The 16,199-nt window shown below is 30.8% G+C and overlaps 1 protein-coding gene across 5 annotated transcripts in view; it reads right to left on the reverse strand.

Annotated features, from left to right (window-relative positions):
* The window catches only part of LOC129981090 (uncharacterized), a 190,917-nt gene that overhangs the window by 157,600 nt on the left and 17,118 nt on the right, over nucleotides 1-16,199 (reverse strand). Inside the window, exon 2 of one of the 5 annotated variants that reach the window (XM_056091744.1) lies at nucleotides 6,270-6,456. The exons of 2 other annotated variants lie outside the window; for them this stretch is intronic. The gene's annotated coding sequence lies outside the window, so the exon portion shown is untranslated. Of the gene's footprint in view, nucleotides 1-1,524; nucleotides 1,840-6,269; nucleotides 6,457-16,199 lie in introns of those variants that run through there. 2 more of the 5 variants (XM_056091746.1, XM_056091750.1) reach the window with 2 other exon arrangements.

Below are 16,199 nucleotides of genomic sequence, written 5' to 3' on the forward strand. Positions count from 1 at the left end.
GAGTTAAAACATTAAATACAGAACGCTCGCGTGTGAATAAATGAATAAAACAGCAAATGTAAATTATTTGTACGGTAATAAATAGATAAAGCAATAAACATAGATTGCTTGTGCAAGAAAAAAAATGCAAATTTGTCTTACTAGCTGATATTGCTCGAAACGAAAATGTTTTCACGTTTTTTATTAATAAAAAACAACTATTTAATTAGTTACCATGAATCAATCTTTAATATGTATGAGAAAAAATGTCACATATTTGTAATATAAAAAAGCTCATAATTATCATATATTCAATCAGATAAAGACAGCAGGCCGTTATCAACGACTTAACGCTACGAGGTAGAAACATGCTTGTTATTAGCATTCAATAGAAAACCAACGCGCCACTATGTACTTTTAAAAACATACATAACATTTGGAATGTAAAGTAACGCTTTTATATAAAATATTATATTACACATAATCATCTTATCGTCTGCAATTTTATTTTTTTCAACTAAAATACAAGCATCAGTAGCAAGCAAACAATTTTTGAGTCCCATATCTTTTCAAAAGATTACAGATTGTATCAAAACGATTTTTTTAAAAACACGATAAGAGCATTCTTTTTAATAAATTGTTAATAATATTTAAAGAAAGACTCCAAATTTATCCAAACATTGTGAATAGAAAATCGCATTTACAAAAATGATTTAAAATATGAATATTTTCGTTCTATTAGAATGGAAACGACAGTGATGAAATATTTTCTAAAGAGAAAGATGATTTTAAATGATGAAATATTTAACAGTTGACTTAACTGACATGAAGTCTTCAGTAAAATTTTCTTTCAGGATCATAATATTTGTAAACAAAAACAAAACAAAAATTAAATCAGTAGTTTGGATTTCTATAGCGTATAAACTATTCGTGAATTTTTCACTTTAATTTATAAAAATGAAATAATAAACAATAGCTGAAAGCAAACTTTTAATGATTTTATATGATGAAATATTTAAAAGTTGACTTAATTGACATGAAATCTTCACTAAAACTTCCCTTGAGGTTCATAATATTTGCGAGAAAAAAAATAGATAAAGAAATGAAATCAGTAGTTTGGATTTCTATAGCCAACAAACTAGTTGCGAATATTTCACTTTTATTTATACAGATGAAATAAAACAACGCTTGAAAATGAACTTTTAATAATATTAAGTGTTAATTTTTAAAAGTTGACTTAACTGACATGAAATTTTCTTTGGAGTTCATAATATTTAAAGATAATAATAATAAAAAAAATCGTAGTTTGGATTTTTACAGTGTACAAACTATTCGTAAATTTTTCCCTTTTATTTATATAGATGAAATAAAACAAAATACCTGAAAATAAACTTTTAATATTTTTGAAACATAAAATTAAAACAAGATCATATCTTGATTTCAACACGAATTTCACATTATACCATTCAATACAACGCAAATCCTAAGGGAAAAGTTCAATAGTGGTTATCAAAAATTCAAGGAATGATAACAAATTCGACTTACCAAAAGGATAAATCTCTTCAACGAAAAGAAGCAGTTCTGCTCCGTTACTGGTACGTGAGAATTCACAAACAACACTCCAGTGACATTCCAAATCTTAACACCAGATATGTTATTCCCCGAGAAACGTGCTACACGCCGTCACCGGTCGCGCGCTGCATTTCGAATGGGAGCACGTGAGGCAAGTGGCTTGCCAAAACAAACCGGTCGCAACGAGCGAGAGGCGACACACATCCGAATTGAGTCGACGAGAGTTTTATGCAGAAACTGGTTGAGCGCTGTGCGACACAGTTTTTGCTTTTTCGGGCTTCCCTTTCGACGCGCTTTTTACGAGAGAAGCACATAAAATAAGGCAGGACGATGGGAGAAAAAAATTATGATCTCTGATATCCGCGCCATCTGGTGTCCGACATCGGAAAATTAGATAGGGGGAAAGGAAATTTAAGAGAAACATGACCAGTTCTCGCGATAGCGAGTTATCTATCTATTCAATACACTGAAGACCTACATTTTTGAAAATAAGTATCGTTTTACACACGATTCTTTTGAAATTGGAAGATGCCGTAGAAGTGTTTAAGTCACTTTTATTCAATGAATTTAAAACTTTATGTCAAACTTTTTTTCTTTCTTTTGTTATTGTTATATATACAGTAAAGACTTTTAAGAACATTGTTCAACATAGCTCAACTCGTTTTGGAATAGATCTCTGAAAGAAGCTTTGCAGCAATTATATTTTTACAATTGGAAATATTTTAAGCCTACAGTTTAAAATAGACTTTTGAATATCATATTGAAACTCTTGGCAGCAGATGAACAGATATAAATTGAAAAAGACAAATAATGCAAATAATCTGATATCAACAACAGTAAAAAGTCTATGAAACAAATATCTACATAATTTAATTAGAAAAAAACGATCTTCTGACTTATAGTTTCAGTCAGCAATAGACACACAACATTTTACTTTATTGTTTTTTGTTGTTGTTGTTGTTGTTGTTGTTGTTGTTTTGCTTTTAACGCTTATAATGTGTATACTAAATAATTACTTTCTTGTATGCGTAGAATACGGAAAATATAGTAAGCGTCAAAAAATTCGAAGTCGAGATTTTGACGAATTGCCACGTTTAAGACCATCCCGAGTCCGCAAAAACACACTTTTAAAAAATGCCCGTCTGTTTGTCTGTGATAAATATAACTCAAACATGCTTTGGGCTAGATGGTTGAAATTTAGTATACATTCTTACACCAAATTTGCATATTTCTATCCAATTTTAAGTAAAATCTGTTCGAAGTAAGTTCGTCTGTCCGACTATTCGAATATAAGTTAACACGGTACTACAAAACGAAGAGAGCTAGATAGTAAAATTCGGCACACATATTTAGTATAGACGCTTATCACATTTTGAGCGAAATTTAACAACGAGTTGACCATCAGTCGGTCTATACTTTCAGAAATATGTAAACGCGCTAACTCAAAAACCGTAATGACTTAAACATATCAAATTTGGTACCTGATTTTGTGACTTAAAGTGAAGTTTTATGTCAAATTTTTGTTTCAGTCGGTTGGAAAGAAAGTTTCTGAAACCTCAATTCGATTATAGGATACTTTTGACTTCATGCCAGGGATTAATCGCCAAAACACTCGCCAAGATGACATAAAAGATTCAGTAAAAATGCTTAATTCACGCCAGAAGTTAATATTTCGTAGCTGTTGACGCCAATGCCACACAAGATGTTCTCTGCCATAACAAGTTTATTAAAGTATGCGGGAAAGTTTTAGAGAGACCATAAGCGATAGTTTCTTTTTTTTTTTTCACTTGAAGTTGCTTTGTTTAAAATAGGCTCTTCTGTAAAATGCATCGTATTTTTATAGTTACTATGTATAGTTATAGTCTATAGTTATAGTTTTTATAGTTACTATACTATGTTATACTTTTAATTATAGTATAACTATAAGTATAATTAACATAAAAGTACAGTTAGTATAACTATAACATTAGTACAGTTATGTTAAAACATAAAAGTATAGTTATGTTATACTTTTATGTTATAGTTATACTCCAATGTATATAAATCTACTTTGTGTATTTTTAAGCGATATAACTCAATAAAAAATAAAAGCAACGAAATCTCTTAAGACAGCGAAAGATTTTTATTGAAATACAAATTACAAGTAAACAAACATACAATTAAATAAAAAAGACAGACTAACAGATTCTTGAGTAGATCAATAAAATAAATGTGGGAAACACAACACGGAGGATTAAATGAAAATTACACGAATGCTATCTTTCCTCGAGAGCATGCACAGACGTCAAGTCTGCGTTGTGGCGGTCGCTATAGAAACAGGAGTCGAACTATTTCAATCAGTGAGGGTATAGTGGAAGTAATTTCTACTATCTACGGTTTAATTTTTCCGGTATTATTTTTCTATTACCATTTGCAGATGATATATCGAATCTAAGTTCTTCAGAGCAGGTGAATATATATTACATTGAATTTTAATTATCGAGATTTATCAGTAATCAAATACAATTAAGTTAATCATAAAATATTTGAGGTAATATTGTTTTCAATACGATTATTTTACAAACTATATAGAGGTCGCAAAACTCGGAATTTAAATTTGGCAACTGAGAACGTTCCGTATTTGTTTGAATTTATGTTTCCATTTTTTTAAATTCTAATTAATTTAAATTATCTCAGTATCTTGTAGCAGTATATATTCTGAATAATAAAAAATAAATGGATTTTCACGTAAAAGCTGCTGTCTTCACATATTCAAAAAATTAAATGCGCTTCAAATACAAAAGTCGTTTCAAATAAATGTGCAGTTAAAGGGCGAAGAGTTTTTATGATGAGTATTGAAATGGTTACATTATACCGAATACCGAATTACCATATTATACCGAACAATAGAGTATCAAACTAAAATGCAAATAGGAACCGAATTAAATTTTATGAGCATTCCCCCTAAAAAAATTAACAGAAAAATATATTAATTAAAAAAAAACCATTATATATAAGACCCTTTCTGGGCAATATATGTACTCTATAGAAGAACTGTTCTTAAATTTGGCCGGAATCATGAATTAAGGAATCACTATATACTATTTCTATATGCTATGATATAATTGTTTCCACAAAAAGAAAGAAAAATTCAAGTTAAATTTTCCAAAATTGACTATCACAAGTTAGAGAAATTGCAGGCACATTCAATTTCTGCATGGAAAACGAAAACACAATTAAAACCAGAATGAAGAATGAACCAAAAATCAATAAAAATGGTAGCTGTTTTCGATTGCATAATTGCACCCACTTATAACTTCTAATTCTCGTAATGTAGAAACTTATTTTGATTTACAACCTCCACTGCCAAGATAACAAATATAATCATTTATTTATCGAGGAACGACTTATATAATTATGCACCCATTATAAATCACCGCATTAAATAAAAATGAGTTCAAACTCATCGAAAACTACTTCAAATAAAATATCGTTTGTTGTGCTGTTTTCGCCATGCCCCCTTTTTCAAACAGATGATGTTTCCCATGCCCCCACACGCATATCATGCAGTTTTAAAAACACAAAAAAAAAACCGGTGAGAAAAGGTTAACTGTTCAGCTACTGAATCCCCATTGAACGAAAGAAAAAAAATAGTTCCATGCTTCTGTCCAGTTATTAGAGGAGAAAAAAACCCATCTATCCATCTCAACTCCACACCATAGATAAAAATGAAAAACTAAATAAAACAGTATTTACTCTTGCGGTATCAAGCCGCCCTGCAATGGCCATTTTGCGTGCATGGCTTGCGGATCGCCTATTTAGTCTTGAGATGCGTCACGAAGCGTACCGCCTGGACATAAAAGAAACTCTCTTGCCGTTACAGTCAAGGTTAATGATTCTCCCGGCATTGTTGTTGCGTCACTCCGCATCTTTTCCTGTGCCAACACATTGTACGCGGCCTTTCAGAAAAAAGGATCCGTTCTTAAAACTTCGAATTTATGGCCCTGGTGGCCGGGTCTTTCTGCATCGCTATGCAGGCCTTCTCTTTGTTTCCAATGGGGGAGGTACGAGCAGTCCCGAAAACACGTTTCGGTTCAAGTAATCTTTTTCTTCAATGGCGTTCTTTTGATACCCGTGGTCTTTTGTGGAAGGATTAGGATTAAAAATGGAAGAATAGAGTTCTTTTAAAGAAATAGTTCCAATATAACTTTTTCTTGCGTGGTGAGTTTACCATAGGCTGATATATTTCTAGGAAAAATTTATGTTGCCCAGAAAAGAAGTTATAAATGCAGTGAATAAATGTGACGTATGTAAAGAGAAAAAAATAATAATAAATCTAAAAAATTGGAATCTGCTAATTTTCAAGTTATCATGTGAGAACATTACTTTTTTAAAGACATGTAGTATCAATCCGACCGAAAAAATCAAGTTCTCGCATGACTCATATTTCGCAATCACCAGCATTTAGAAAAGCAATGGTTTTTGATCATCTCATAATCAATCGAATTCTAAAATTTTTTTTCTCAAGACAAACATTTTTTTTTTCGTGAAAAAAACCAGTTCTAAACCGGTTTGAAACAATCACGTGACTGTCAGATTACGCAAGCGCAGATATTTAGAAAACGGTTTTTTTTTTTTTTTTTTTTTCCCGACAACTCAAAATCATTCGAACTCCAAAACGATTTTTGTCAGAAAAATTGAACACTAAAAAAATATTATATATGTATAATTTTCGATACCTCTCCTCGCTGCTTCGCGTTGATTTCCGTTTTCTTCTTTGTGCTTCTTCAGGCGATAGCTTCTCACCACCCTTTATTGGACAGACAAAAGAATCGGGTACGTTTCAGACATTCGCACCATGCTATACTTTTTTGTTGGCGATAAGTCGCCAAATGTGACAAACTTCTTTAGCATTTTCTAATAACCCTAAAAAAGAAAAAAAATTATGCCTCAAAAGTGAAAAGCGCCAATTTTTTGATCGTGCATTTTGAGACTTCAAAACCCCAAACCAAAACAACATCTTGTTCTCACATAATAAAAATTTCACAAGTTTTTGGAATTTTGTCAATACAGATATAAACTTCTGAAAAAATATGTTAATTTGAAAAAAATTTAAATGTTTAAACACGATACCGAAAGTTAATGATTTTTCGTGGGCGATAACTTAACAATTTTTTTTTTTGAACTTCTTTGTTTTACAAAAAACGTAAATACTTCGAAAGATTTCAAATTACACTCAAACTAGAGTATTAAAATTGCGATTTATGTACAATAATTCCGAATGTGACAAATGATGTACTTAACTAATGTTATATCTGCACCACAAGTCACCTATCCAGATTATCTAACTATCATTGAAAATTGGAACCTCTACATGTTTAATAAGTAGAACTATGATTACATAAGCATCCGTTTCGTATCTACACGAGTACTATTTTAGGAGAATCTCGTAATTTTCAATGCTGCTGCGTTGCGACTTATGGCCCTTTACAAGCCCGCTGGCAGTTATCTGTCAGTGATTTAAGCCGAGTGAGCGTCTCTTATTTTTTCAGTAGCGCCAACTATGGCCAAGAGTACGACTTAGCTATTTCATGCGTCACATTCACTTGCACAACCCTTTTTTACAGGGGGGCACATTCACACACCTCACAGATAGAACATAGAAGAAAAACAACCATGCCCTAACCGGAATTCGAACCCGTGATGCCCAGATCTCGGGGAAGAAGCGGTACCCCTATGCCAGGACGCCGACAATTTTGAGTGTATTTGCAGGAATGGTTAATTAGCTCTGTATTCTTCAAATTTTCGCTCATATACATTGATTGAAATACTATGCATAACGAATCCTTGATGTGAGCACAGGCTACAGAAATTGAACAACGTTAACGTGCTTGCTCATTAGATATCACCTGAAAAACTCATGAGAAGCAACAGCGGAAACATTTTCAGTCATAATAGCATGGTTATTTTGGAGGTTTTTAATGGAAGACTAAAAATCTTATTTAGACAGAGACAAGCGATGTGTTTTTGTAATTATGCTTGCATTTATATCAGTAGGAAAAATTCACTTTTCGGTAATGAAAACTCAATTCATGGGAACTGTATTCGTTTTGTTCCTTAAGACATAATACACAAACGAAGAATTTCTAACGGTAAAATAGCACGAGCTTATTCAATAAGAGTTAAAAACTGGGTTTTTTCTAACTAATCAAAGACGTCTAGACACTGTAAATTTGGTATTTTAACTGCTTATGCACCGGAACCAGCAAAAGCACACAAATATTATATTCCAAAATTATATAAAAATGTACACGCTATCAAATGCAACTTGTCTCTAACAGCTAATTTTTAACCCCTAGAGATATGAACATTACATAATTTAAAAAAATGCTAAATAAAAAAAGGTTATATTTTACTAGTCGCTCAAATAATCATCTGATTCAGCAGGAATATTGATTATCTTCCATTTCAATTAAAATCTTTTTTTAATCACTTGATAGTCTTGGTTACCTCAACAAAATAATTTTAAAAATCAATTTTTGTTAAAGACGGCGTACGGTAAACTAGCGTTTTTAGAATTTTTCTCAATAATGGCAGATGATTAAAATAGGTACACATTGATTACCTATTTAGGTACCATAAATTTTCATATAATGCAAAAATCGGTGAAATTGTTTTGACATTGCCAATTAATTAAATTATATACGTACATTTGAATATATACATCTGAATCAATAAAAGAACTGCTGACAAAATTATCGTCTTTTACTCGATTCCAAGGATTATATTATTTATATGTAATAAGATAATATTGACAAACTAACATCTAAAAACAATTCCACGCTTTTCTTAAATCTTCATCATTGAGACAAAAGGCTTTAAATTTCATCATTTTTATTTCATTTCTACGGTCGCTTCGAAGTTCTTGAGGTATCGTTTAAAAGTGAAATTAAACATAAATACATTTCTATTAAGTGAAAGACTTTCGACATGAGGGATTTCAGATTAGAACGTTTTGAAAAGGCTCTTAATCTCTCTCTTACTTGGATTAAATATTTGTAGTACGCAAAAATCTTTCAAATGCAAGAAGACAATGAGTAGAGTTTTTATTTTTTTAATTTCATTTTAGACAAATAAGATTAAAATCCATTGTCAAAGGGGAAAAAATGTACATGTTTATACAATTGTCATATTTTCTCGCTAAAAAATTTTTCATAATGAACAACCAAGTAAGCATTAAATGCTTTGGCCCGTGAATGTTTTGTATGGATTATTTGAAAGAATACTTAATTTGGGCCATTCCACATCGATAAAGCTTTAACTTCTAAACAGTAAACATCTATATTTCAAGGACCTTATTGGATTATTTGGAGGAATCCATTTCACTAAAGGATTTTACATGTGGTTTCAGCGTAATGGGATACTAGCAACTCATGTTTTCAATCATGCACTTTCTTTACTAATTATTTTAGAATTAACACTATTACACAGGTAGGTCATTGTGAATGAATGACCTTCACAATCGCAAAGGGTAAAAAAATCCATAAATACAGCAGATTAGATAAATAGTATTTTTAATGGCTTGTAAATTTGTTTACGAAAAATTTTGTATAATATACAAGAAGAAATCGTTTTCCAGGTTTTGTATGTCAGCCCAAAGAAGCCACTTTCAGCAAATATTACAATAAAATGATTGAGTCATTCAAATTGTTGATTCTTATCTTATTTTTATTTTCTCGTATACGTAGTAGGAAAGGAACCGTCAAAAACGTCGAACGCGAAATTTTGGCGAATCTCCACGTTTTAGATCTCCCCGAGTTCGAAAAATACCTTTCTGGAAAATGTCTGTCTGTCTGTGACAAAGATAACTCAAAAATGGTTTGAGCTATACGGATAAAACTTCATAGAGCCTTTATTCCTAATTTGTTGATTTCGATCAAATTTTGAGCAAAATCCCTTTCAGATGAAGTCCGTCTGTCCGATTGTTTTTATTTTATTTTATTTATTTTTTTTTGTTTGTTTGTTGTGTGACTATTTTAAGCCAAATTTTTGCGAAGTAGCTTCTGAGGGTAAAGAGCCCTGAGCACCCGAGGGCAGAAGTCTGACTTCTAGCTTAAATGAAGATAACACACATACACTCGTTTGCACAACCCCTTTTTACAGGGGGCTCATTCACGCGCCTCACACAGAGAACAACCATGCCCGAACCAGGACTCGAACCCGGAACGCCTAGATCACGGGGAAAACGCGCTACCCCTAGGCCAGGTCGCCGGCTGTCTGATTGTTCAAATATAAGTTAACATAATAACTACAAAATGAAGAGAAGAAAATAAATAAAATCCGGTACATAGATTTAACATCTGTAGTACAGGCGCCTGTCAAATTTTAAGCCAAATCCAACTAAAGGTTGATTATCTGTACTTTTACGAACATGTAAACACAATATTCAAAAATGCAATGACTTAAATATATCAAATTTGGTATGCGATTTTGTAATTATAAATACAGTTTCGTGTCGAATTTTTGTTTCAATCGGTTGAGAAAAACACGTCTAAAACACAAATTCGAATTTTGGATACTATTAAGGTATACTAGAGATTAATCATCCAATAACTCGACAAGGATGGCATGATATATCCAAAAATGCTAGTTGTTAATATCCGTGATATGGTATGTCAATGCCATGTAAGACGTTTTCTGGCACGATAAATTTATATAGAGAATGTGCGAGAAAGTTTTGAAGAGACTACTCCCACTGGTTAAAGTTCATTTCATAATGAAATGTGATTGCGCTTTCTACCACATTATTTACCACACAATCTGTACTGTTTTTTTATTAACAGACCTATTTGTTAACGATATTTTAGTTAACTGTTTAAATAGACTGCTGTAATATTTTTTTTTTTATCAAACATTTTAATATTTGAAAAACTGCCTTTTTCCCCCTTAAATAAATCTTTGTTCGGCTCTCATTTTCTTACAAAAAATATTCCTTGGGCAGTTTTAATCATAGAACAATTGAAATTTCTTATAGCTAATATTAGAATATTAGGAATTTTTATACTAAGTACAACTAAGAAGATCGAATGGCACTATTAAAAATTTAAGGAATCATAATTTTTTCACTAATTTAATTATTGAGTCAAACAATATATATATATATATATATATATATATATATATATATATATATATATATATATATATATAATGACAAATAAAGAAGCTGAAATAAAACGCATGAATGTGAAAGCCTAACAATGATCTCTGGAAATGCGATTATTTTAATAGCTACATATCACCCTTCTATGGGGTAAAATCGCCCCAAAATGAGTCTCGGATTGCTGAAACGAACAGTATATGAATACGTACAATGAAATATTGGTCCACTTTTAGAGAGAGACCCTATATGTGTTAGATTTGGGAAATGAATATATCAATCGATTGATATATCAGCAATTGATCAATTGGTTGATATATCTTTTCTTCTCATTCTAACTTAAATGTTTACAATTGAATGGGTTTCAAAGACGCTAACTATCATCTACGGCGGAGTATTTCGCTACAAGGTATTTTGGAATTGTCGTAGAGCGTCTGTAAGTGTCATACAAGCAGGAAGTCGAAGCTTATATATTACTAAATAAATTACTATAAATCTACTACTATTTAAGTTTATTTATTGAACAAATATGCCATACTAATTTTTGTCTAATCATGACACATAATTTCTAAATAAAATAAATAATAAGAAAAACACAAAAACTATTGTCACACAATAATGCGAGGCAACACAAACCGGCTGTCAATTGAACGTTTCAAATAAATCATATTAATAGTTTATATACAGTTTTGATTCAAAATATGAGAACTCTTAGTAAGCAGTTTTGACCAGAATACTGGGCATAAGAATGATCTCGCAGAAACTTTATTAGCCATTTTCCATGCCATTACTAGCCATGACAGTTCATCGACAATATATTTTTTAAGAATAATACAAGATGATAGAGGCATCTTGGGCCTGAAATCTGCAAATAACCTTGGCAGTCAACATATTAAAGGATAGCATTATTAATGAATTGGATTACAAAAGGCGAAATGAAACTTGAAATAATTCCAAGCTGTATCTTCACAAGAAGATAAAAGATGCCAGATGAATCGCAATCAGTCCTTTTTTTTTTCTGATAGTTCAGATACAAATTCGACTCTTTTGGTAAAGAAAGAAGAAATATCAGCAAAGATCACATCTAAACAGTCGGGATTCCAGTGAAAATACTAGTGCTTGACCAATAAAATCCAATCTAACCAATAAATTTTTATTAAAACACATAAAAGAATCCATAAAGAAAATTCCAGGCATAACTAAAACAGCAGAGTCAATAAAATTGGAAATAAAAACAGAAGATGCGCCTTTTAAAAGAACAAAAGAATTTGCTACCTCTGCATAAAATATTTCATTGTTTGAAATAGAGCTTGCAGATTTTGAAAAAATAAATAAATAAATAACATATACACCATGAAAAACTTAATTTTCAAAAACACTTAATTTATATTTTCAATTATTTCTTATTTCTTATTTTTATTTTAACTTATTTTTTCAAAAATTCTTATATTAATAATACAAAGATTAAGAGTTACTATTCGTTCTAATTGAATGATTAAAACTAGAGGTCTCCCTGAAACTTTCTTGCACAATCTCTAATAAAAGTGTTATCCAAGAGAATGGCTTGAAGGGCACTGACATATAATATTCACAAAATATTAACTTTTGGCGTGAATTGAGCTTTTATACTGAAATTATCGTGCCGTATTTGGCACATTTTTTGGCGATGAATCACTTGGATGCGGTTAATAGTATCCAAAAATCGAATCTTGGCTTCTTCCCAACCGACTAAAAAATAAGAATTTCACATATATAAAATTGTGATCGCAAAATCACGCACCAAATTTGACATATTTAAGCCACTCAATTTTTCAGTTATAGCGTTTACATGTTTCTGAAAGTAAAGACCGACAGACGGTGAACTATTCGTTGGATTTCGCTCAAAATTCGGTAGGCGTTTATACTAAAGGTGATAAATTTGGGTATCAAATTTTAACCCTCTCTCTGTTTTGTAGTTATACTAATTTATATTCGAACAGCCGGACAGACAGATTCTCTCTTAATGGATTTTGCTCTGATTTCTGAAAATTTGGTTTTAAGTCTACATACTAAATTTCATCCATCTAGCTCAAGGTGTTTTTGAGTTATCTTTGTCACAGACAGAGAGACAGGCGGACATTTTTCCAAACATGTGATTCTCGAATTCAGGTAGGTCTAAAGATTCGTCAAAAACTATTGTTCGAATTTTTAGATGATTACTACATTTCACTACTTCACTACAATTTTTTTCATTGTTTTTTTTTTTTTTTTTTTTTTTTGAAGAATTTGTCACAAACATAAAACACATTTTCTATAATTAACAGAAAAATTACCATATTTCATAAAATTCCTATCTAACTAAAAAACTTAATAATATACTAATCGTCTTTCGCGACCATCTGGATATTGGTTGCATTTAATATCAGTTAAATCGTTTAGATATAACTTCATGCTCATAATACCATCAAATTGTCAGACATTAAAGTGTTATTTTATTCTTTGTGTACATGAACCTTTCTAATGTAGACCAGTCCCATGACATCACAGCGATAATAAAAATATAAATACCCAGTTAGTCTCTCTTTTAACAACCACGGACGGTGCTATAATTTTTTTTTCTTACTATTCTTGTTAACTATGCAGGTTTAAATAAAAATCGTCTTCATTAATTTTTAAAAATAGAAAGGAATCACGCAATTTAAATATTTGATGAGACAATGAAAACAGTTTGAATTTCAAGGTAATGTAATCTGCTGTTAGAAGTTAGGCAAATAAATACATAATTTTAAAAAAACTGCTAAAATTCTGGAAAAATGTGAACGACTTTTAAATTGGTATTATTAAAAATACATTTTTTTTTTCGTAGCTACACATGAAACAGTTTATCCTGTAAAGCGCCAGCACATACATATTCATCTTTATTAATTCCAATGATTTCACAAAAATTATGGAAAAAAAACTTAATTTCCATATTGAGAAAATTTAATATATGAAAACAAATCAATATTTTTTTTAATTAATTTTCGTTCTAAGAACAAAAGTAAGTGAAATATTTTTCTTAAACAATAATTAATGAATAATAAACTCTTATTAATTAAATAAACATGGCATGAATTAAGCTACGAATTTAAATCGATATTTATTGGGATTAACAATTATCAAAATGAAATTAGTCCATGTTAGTTAAGAATGATGAATTCCTTTCTAATTTTTTTCTTACTTTGAAATAAATTATGATCATTTATTTCTCACAACCACTTTTTCAAATAACAATAATAATTTCCAATACAGTAAATAAAAAATAGACAATATTTTACTTTTCCGAACATATAAAAGTAGATTTTAATGTTAACTGAAATTAAATTTTAAAAAAATCGAATATAAAAATTACATTTATCGTTATTAAAAATGCATATGAGCCAGTTAAAGTTACAGTGATGTAAATCGCATTTACTTTGTCATTCAAAAATTAGCAAATCGTAAAAGATACAGTACACTCCCGATTATCCGCGGAATTGGGTGGCGCGGCCGCCGCGGATAACAAAATTCGCGGATAATCCGAAACAAGTTAAAAACGGGTATAGCAAAAAAGAAAACAGTCATTCCAACTTTGAACAATTGTTTTATGTACAATAAAACGTAAAATAAACAGCAGGAAATGTTTAACTAACGTTTAATATTTTAGTATATCACTCAAAACTAACCTAAAAGGCATTTCGTTAATGAAAACAGAAAAGTGCTTTGTATTTACGAGAGGCGTCAAGAATACACAGAAAAATTAATACATATGTACTGTTTTAATACTGTAATGTATTATGTAATTACAAATGCATAACTGTAAAACTGCACCTTTTTAAAAAAATCAGTCAAAAAAAAAAAAAAAAAAAAAACTTTGTGCGGCAGGCGCGAATAATTCGTACCGCGGATAATCGGGAGTCTACTGTACTTTATTATTCTGGATCGAAAGTTTTGTTTTATTATAATTTTAGGGTCTCTTTTATCCAAATTTAACAAAGGCATTCAATCGTGTATTAAATATAACTTTGAATTAATTTTTTTAAGTAACTTAAATACAGTAACTTTCATTATTTTATAAAATATTATGCAAAATGATGCATAGCCAGCTTTGACAGTATTTTTGAATGAAACGAATAATTCATTCGAAAACATACTAAATAAAATCATATATCCACAAACTGATTTCCATAAAAAAAAAGGGGGGGAGGGGAGAGAATATGAATGTTGCCAACAAAGCACTGTCACAACATATTAATTACATCGGACAATAAATAAAGAAGTCTCTCCAAATAATCGGAGGGGAATTTTATTTTTACACGCAAATATTTCAGACAGGGGAAAAAAGTGTCATATTTTTCTTTTTATTTGCAGTTACAATTCTTTAGCTCTTTATTTAGCTCTCAGTACCCCGTCAAAATATAATTTTTTTTAAAGATGATAAATCATTCTGTTTACCAAACACTGAGTTTAAATATCGGAATGATTCATCGCTTTTCTTCTAAAATTAATTCGTTGATGGGGTTTCCCCCCCCCCTACTTTTTAACCTAATTGTAAATCAACAACTTAAAATGAGCAGAATGTGCAATTAAATTTAATTGCTTTAATGTCCCGTTTTTAAAATCACACGACAACTATATACAGTGGGTAAAAAAAAGTTTCCGTACGCAACTATGACTATTAATAAAAGTTTAATTTTTGGCACAAAATATTTTGTTATGAAATTCTAAATTTTAAAATTGGTTTAACACAATTTCATTTATTATTTATGAATAGTACAAAGGAAAAACTATGAAGAAAATTAAATACCTAAATTGAAAGAATAAAAAAATGCCACTAAGAAGGAACAAAAAAGTTTCCATACGGAATTTACATGGTACGTGAAAGACCTTTTTCATGCTGACCAACTTGCATTTAATGATCGGTAGGGCTTCCTTTGGCCTTTATCACTTCTCTCAAATGTTGTGGCGTAACCCCCATCAGTTTTTTGTTTTTTCTAGCGAAATACTACTCCAAATGTTTTGAATGACCTTTTTGAGTTCATACTTATTCTTTGTGTCATATTTTTTTAGTTCACGATCGATTTCTTCCAATAAATGTCCTATAAGAATTAAATCGGGAGACTGGGGAGGGCTATGAAGATGTTTTTTAACATTATAGAGACATTATTCTTGACAAATCTTGGAGGTGTGCTTAGGATCGTTGTCCTGTTGAAAAGTAAAGTCCATTCCAAGGGACAGTTTATTTGCATTGGTTAAAACGTTTTGTTTTAGAATGTCAAGATGTATGTACCTATTCATATTTCCATTTATAAAACATAAATATCCGACACCAGCAGCACTTATACACCCCCATACCATATTCCAACCATCACCGTGGTTCACAGTTCCACATAAATTCTTAAATAATATATGCTGTTTTGATTCCCTCCAGATCATAAACTCGACCATCTGACTCACGGATATTCAATTTTGATTCATCACTAAAAAAGAACAGATTCCCAAAAAGATGGAG

Source organism: Argiope bruennichi, chromosome 8 (assembly GCF_947563725.1).
Source record: "Argiope bruennichi chromosome 8, qqArgBrue1.1, whole genome shotgun sequence".
Lineage (NCBI taxonomy): Eukaryota > Metazoa > Arthropoda > Arachnida > Araneae > Araneidae > Argiope > Argiope bruennichi.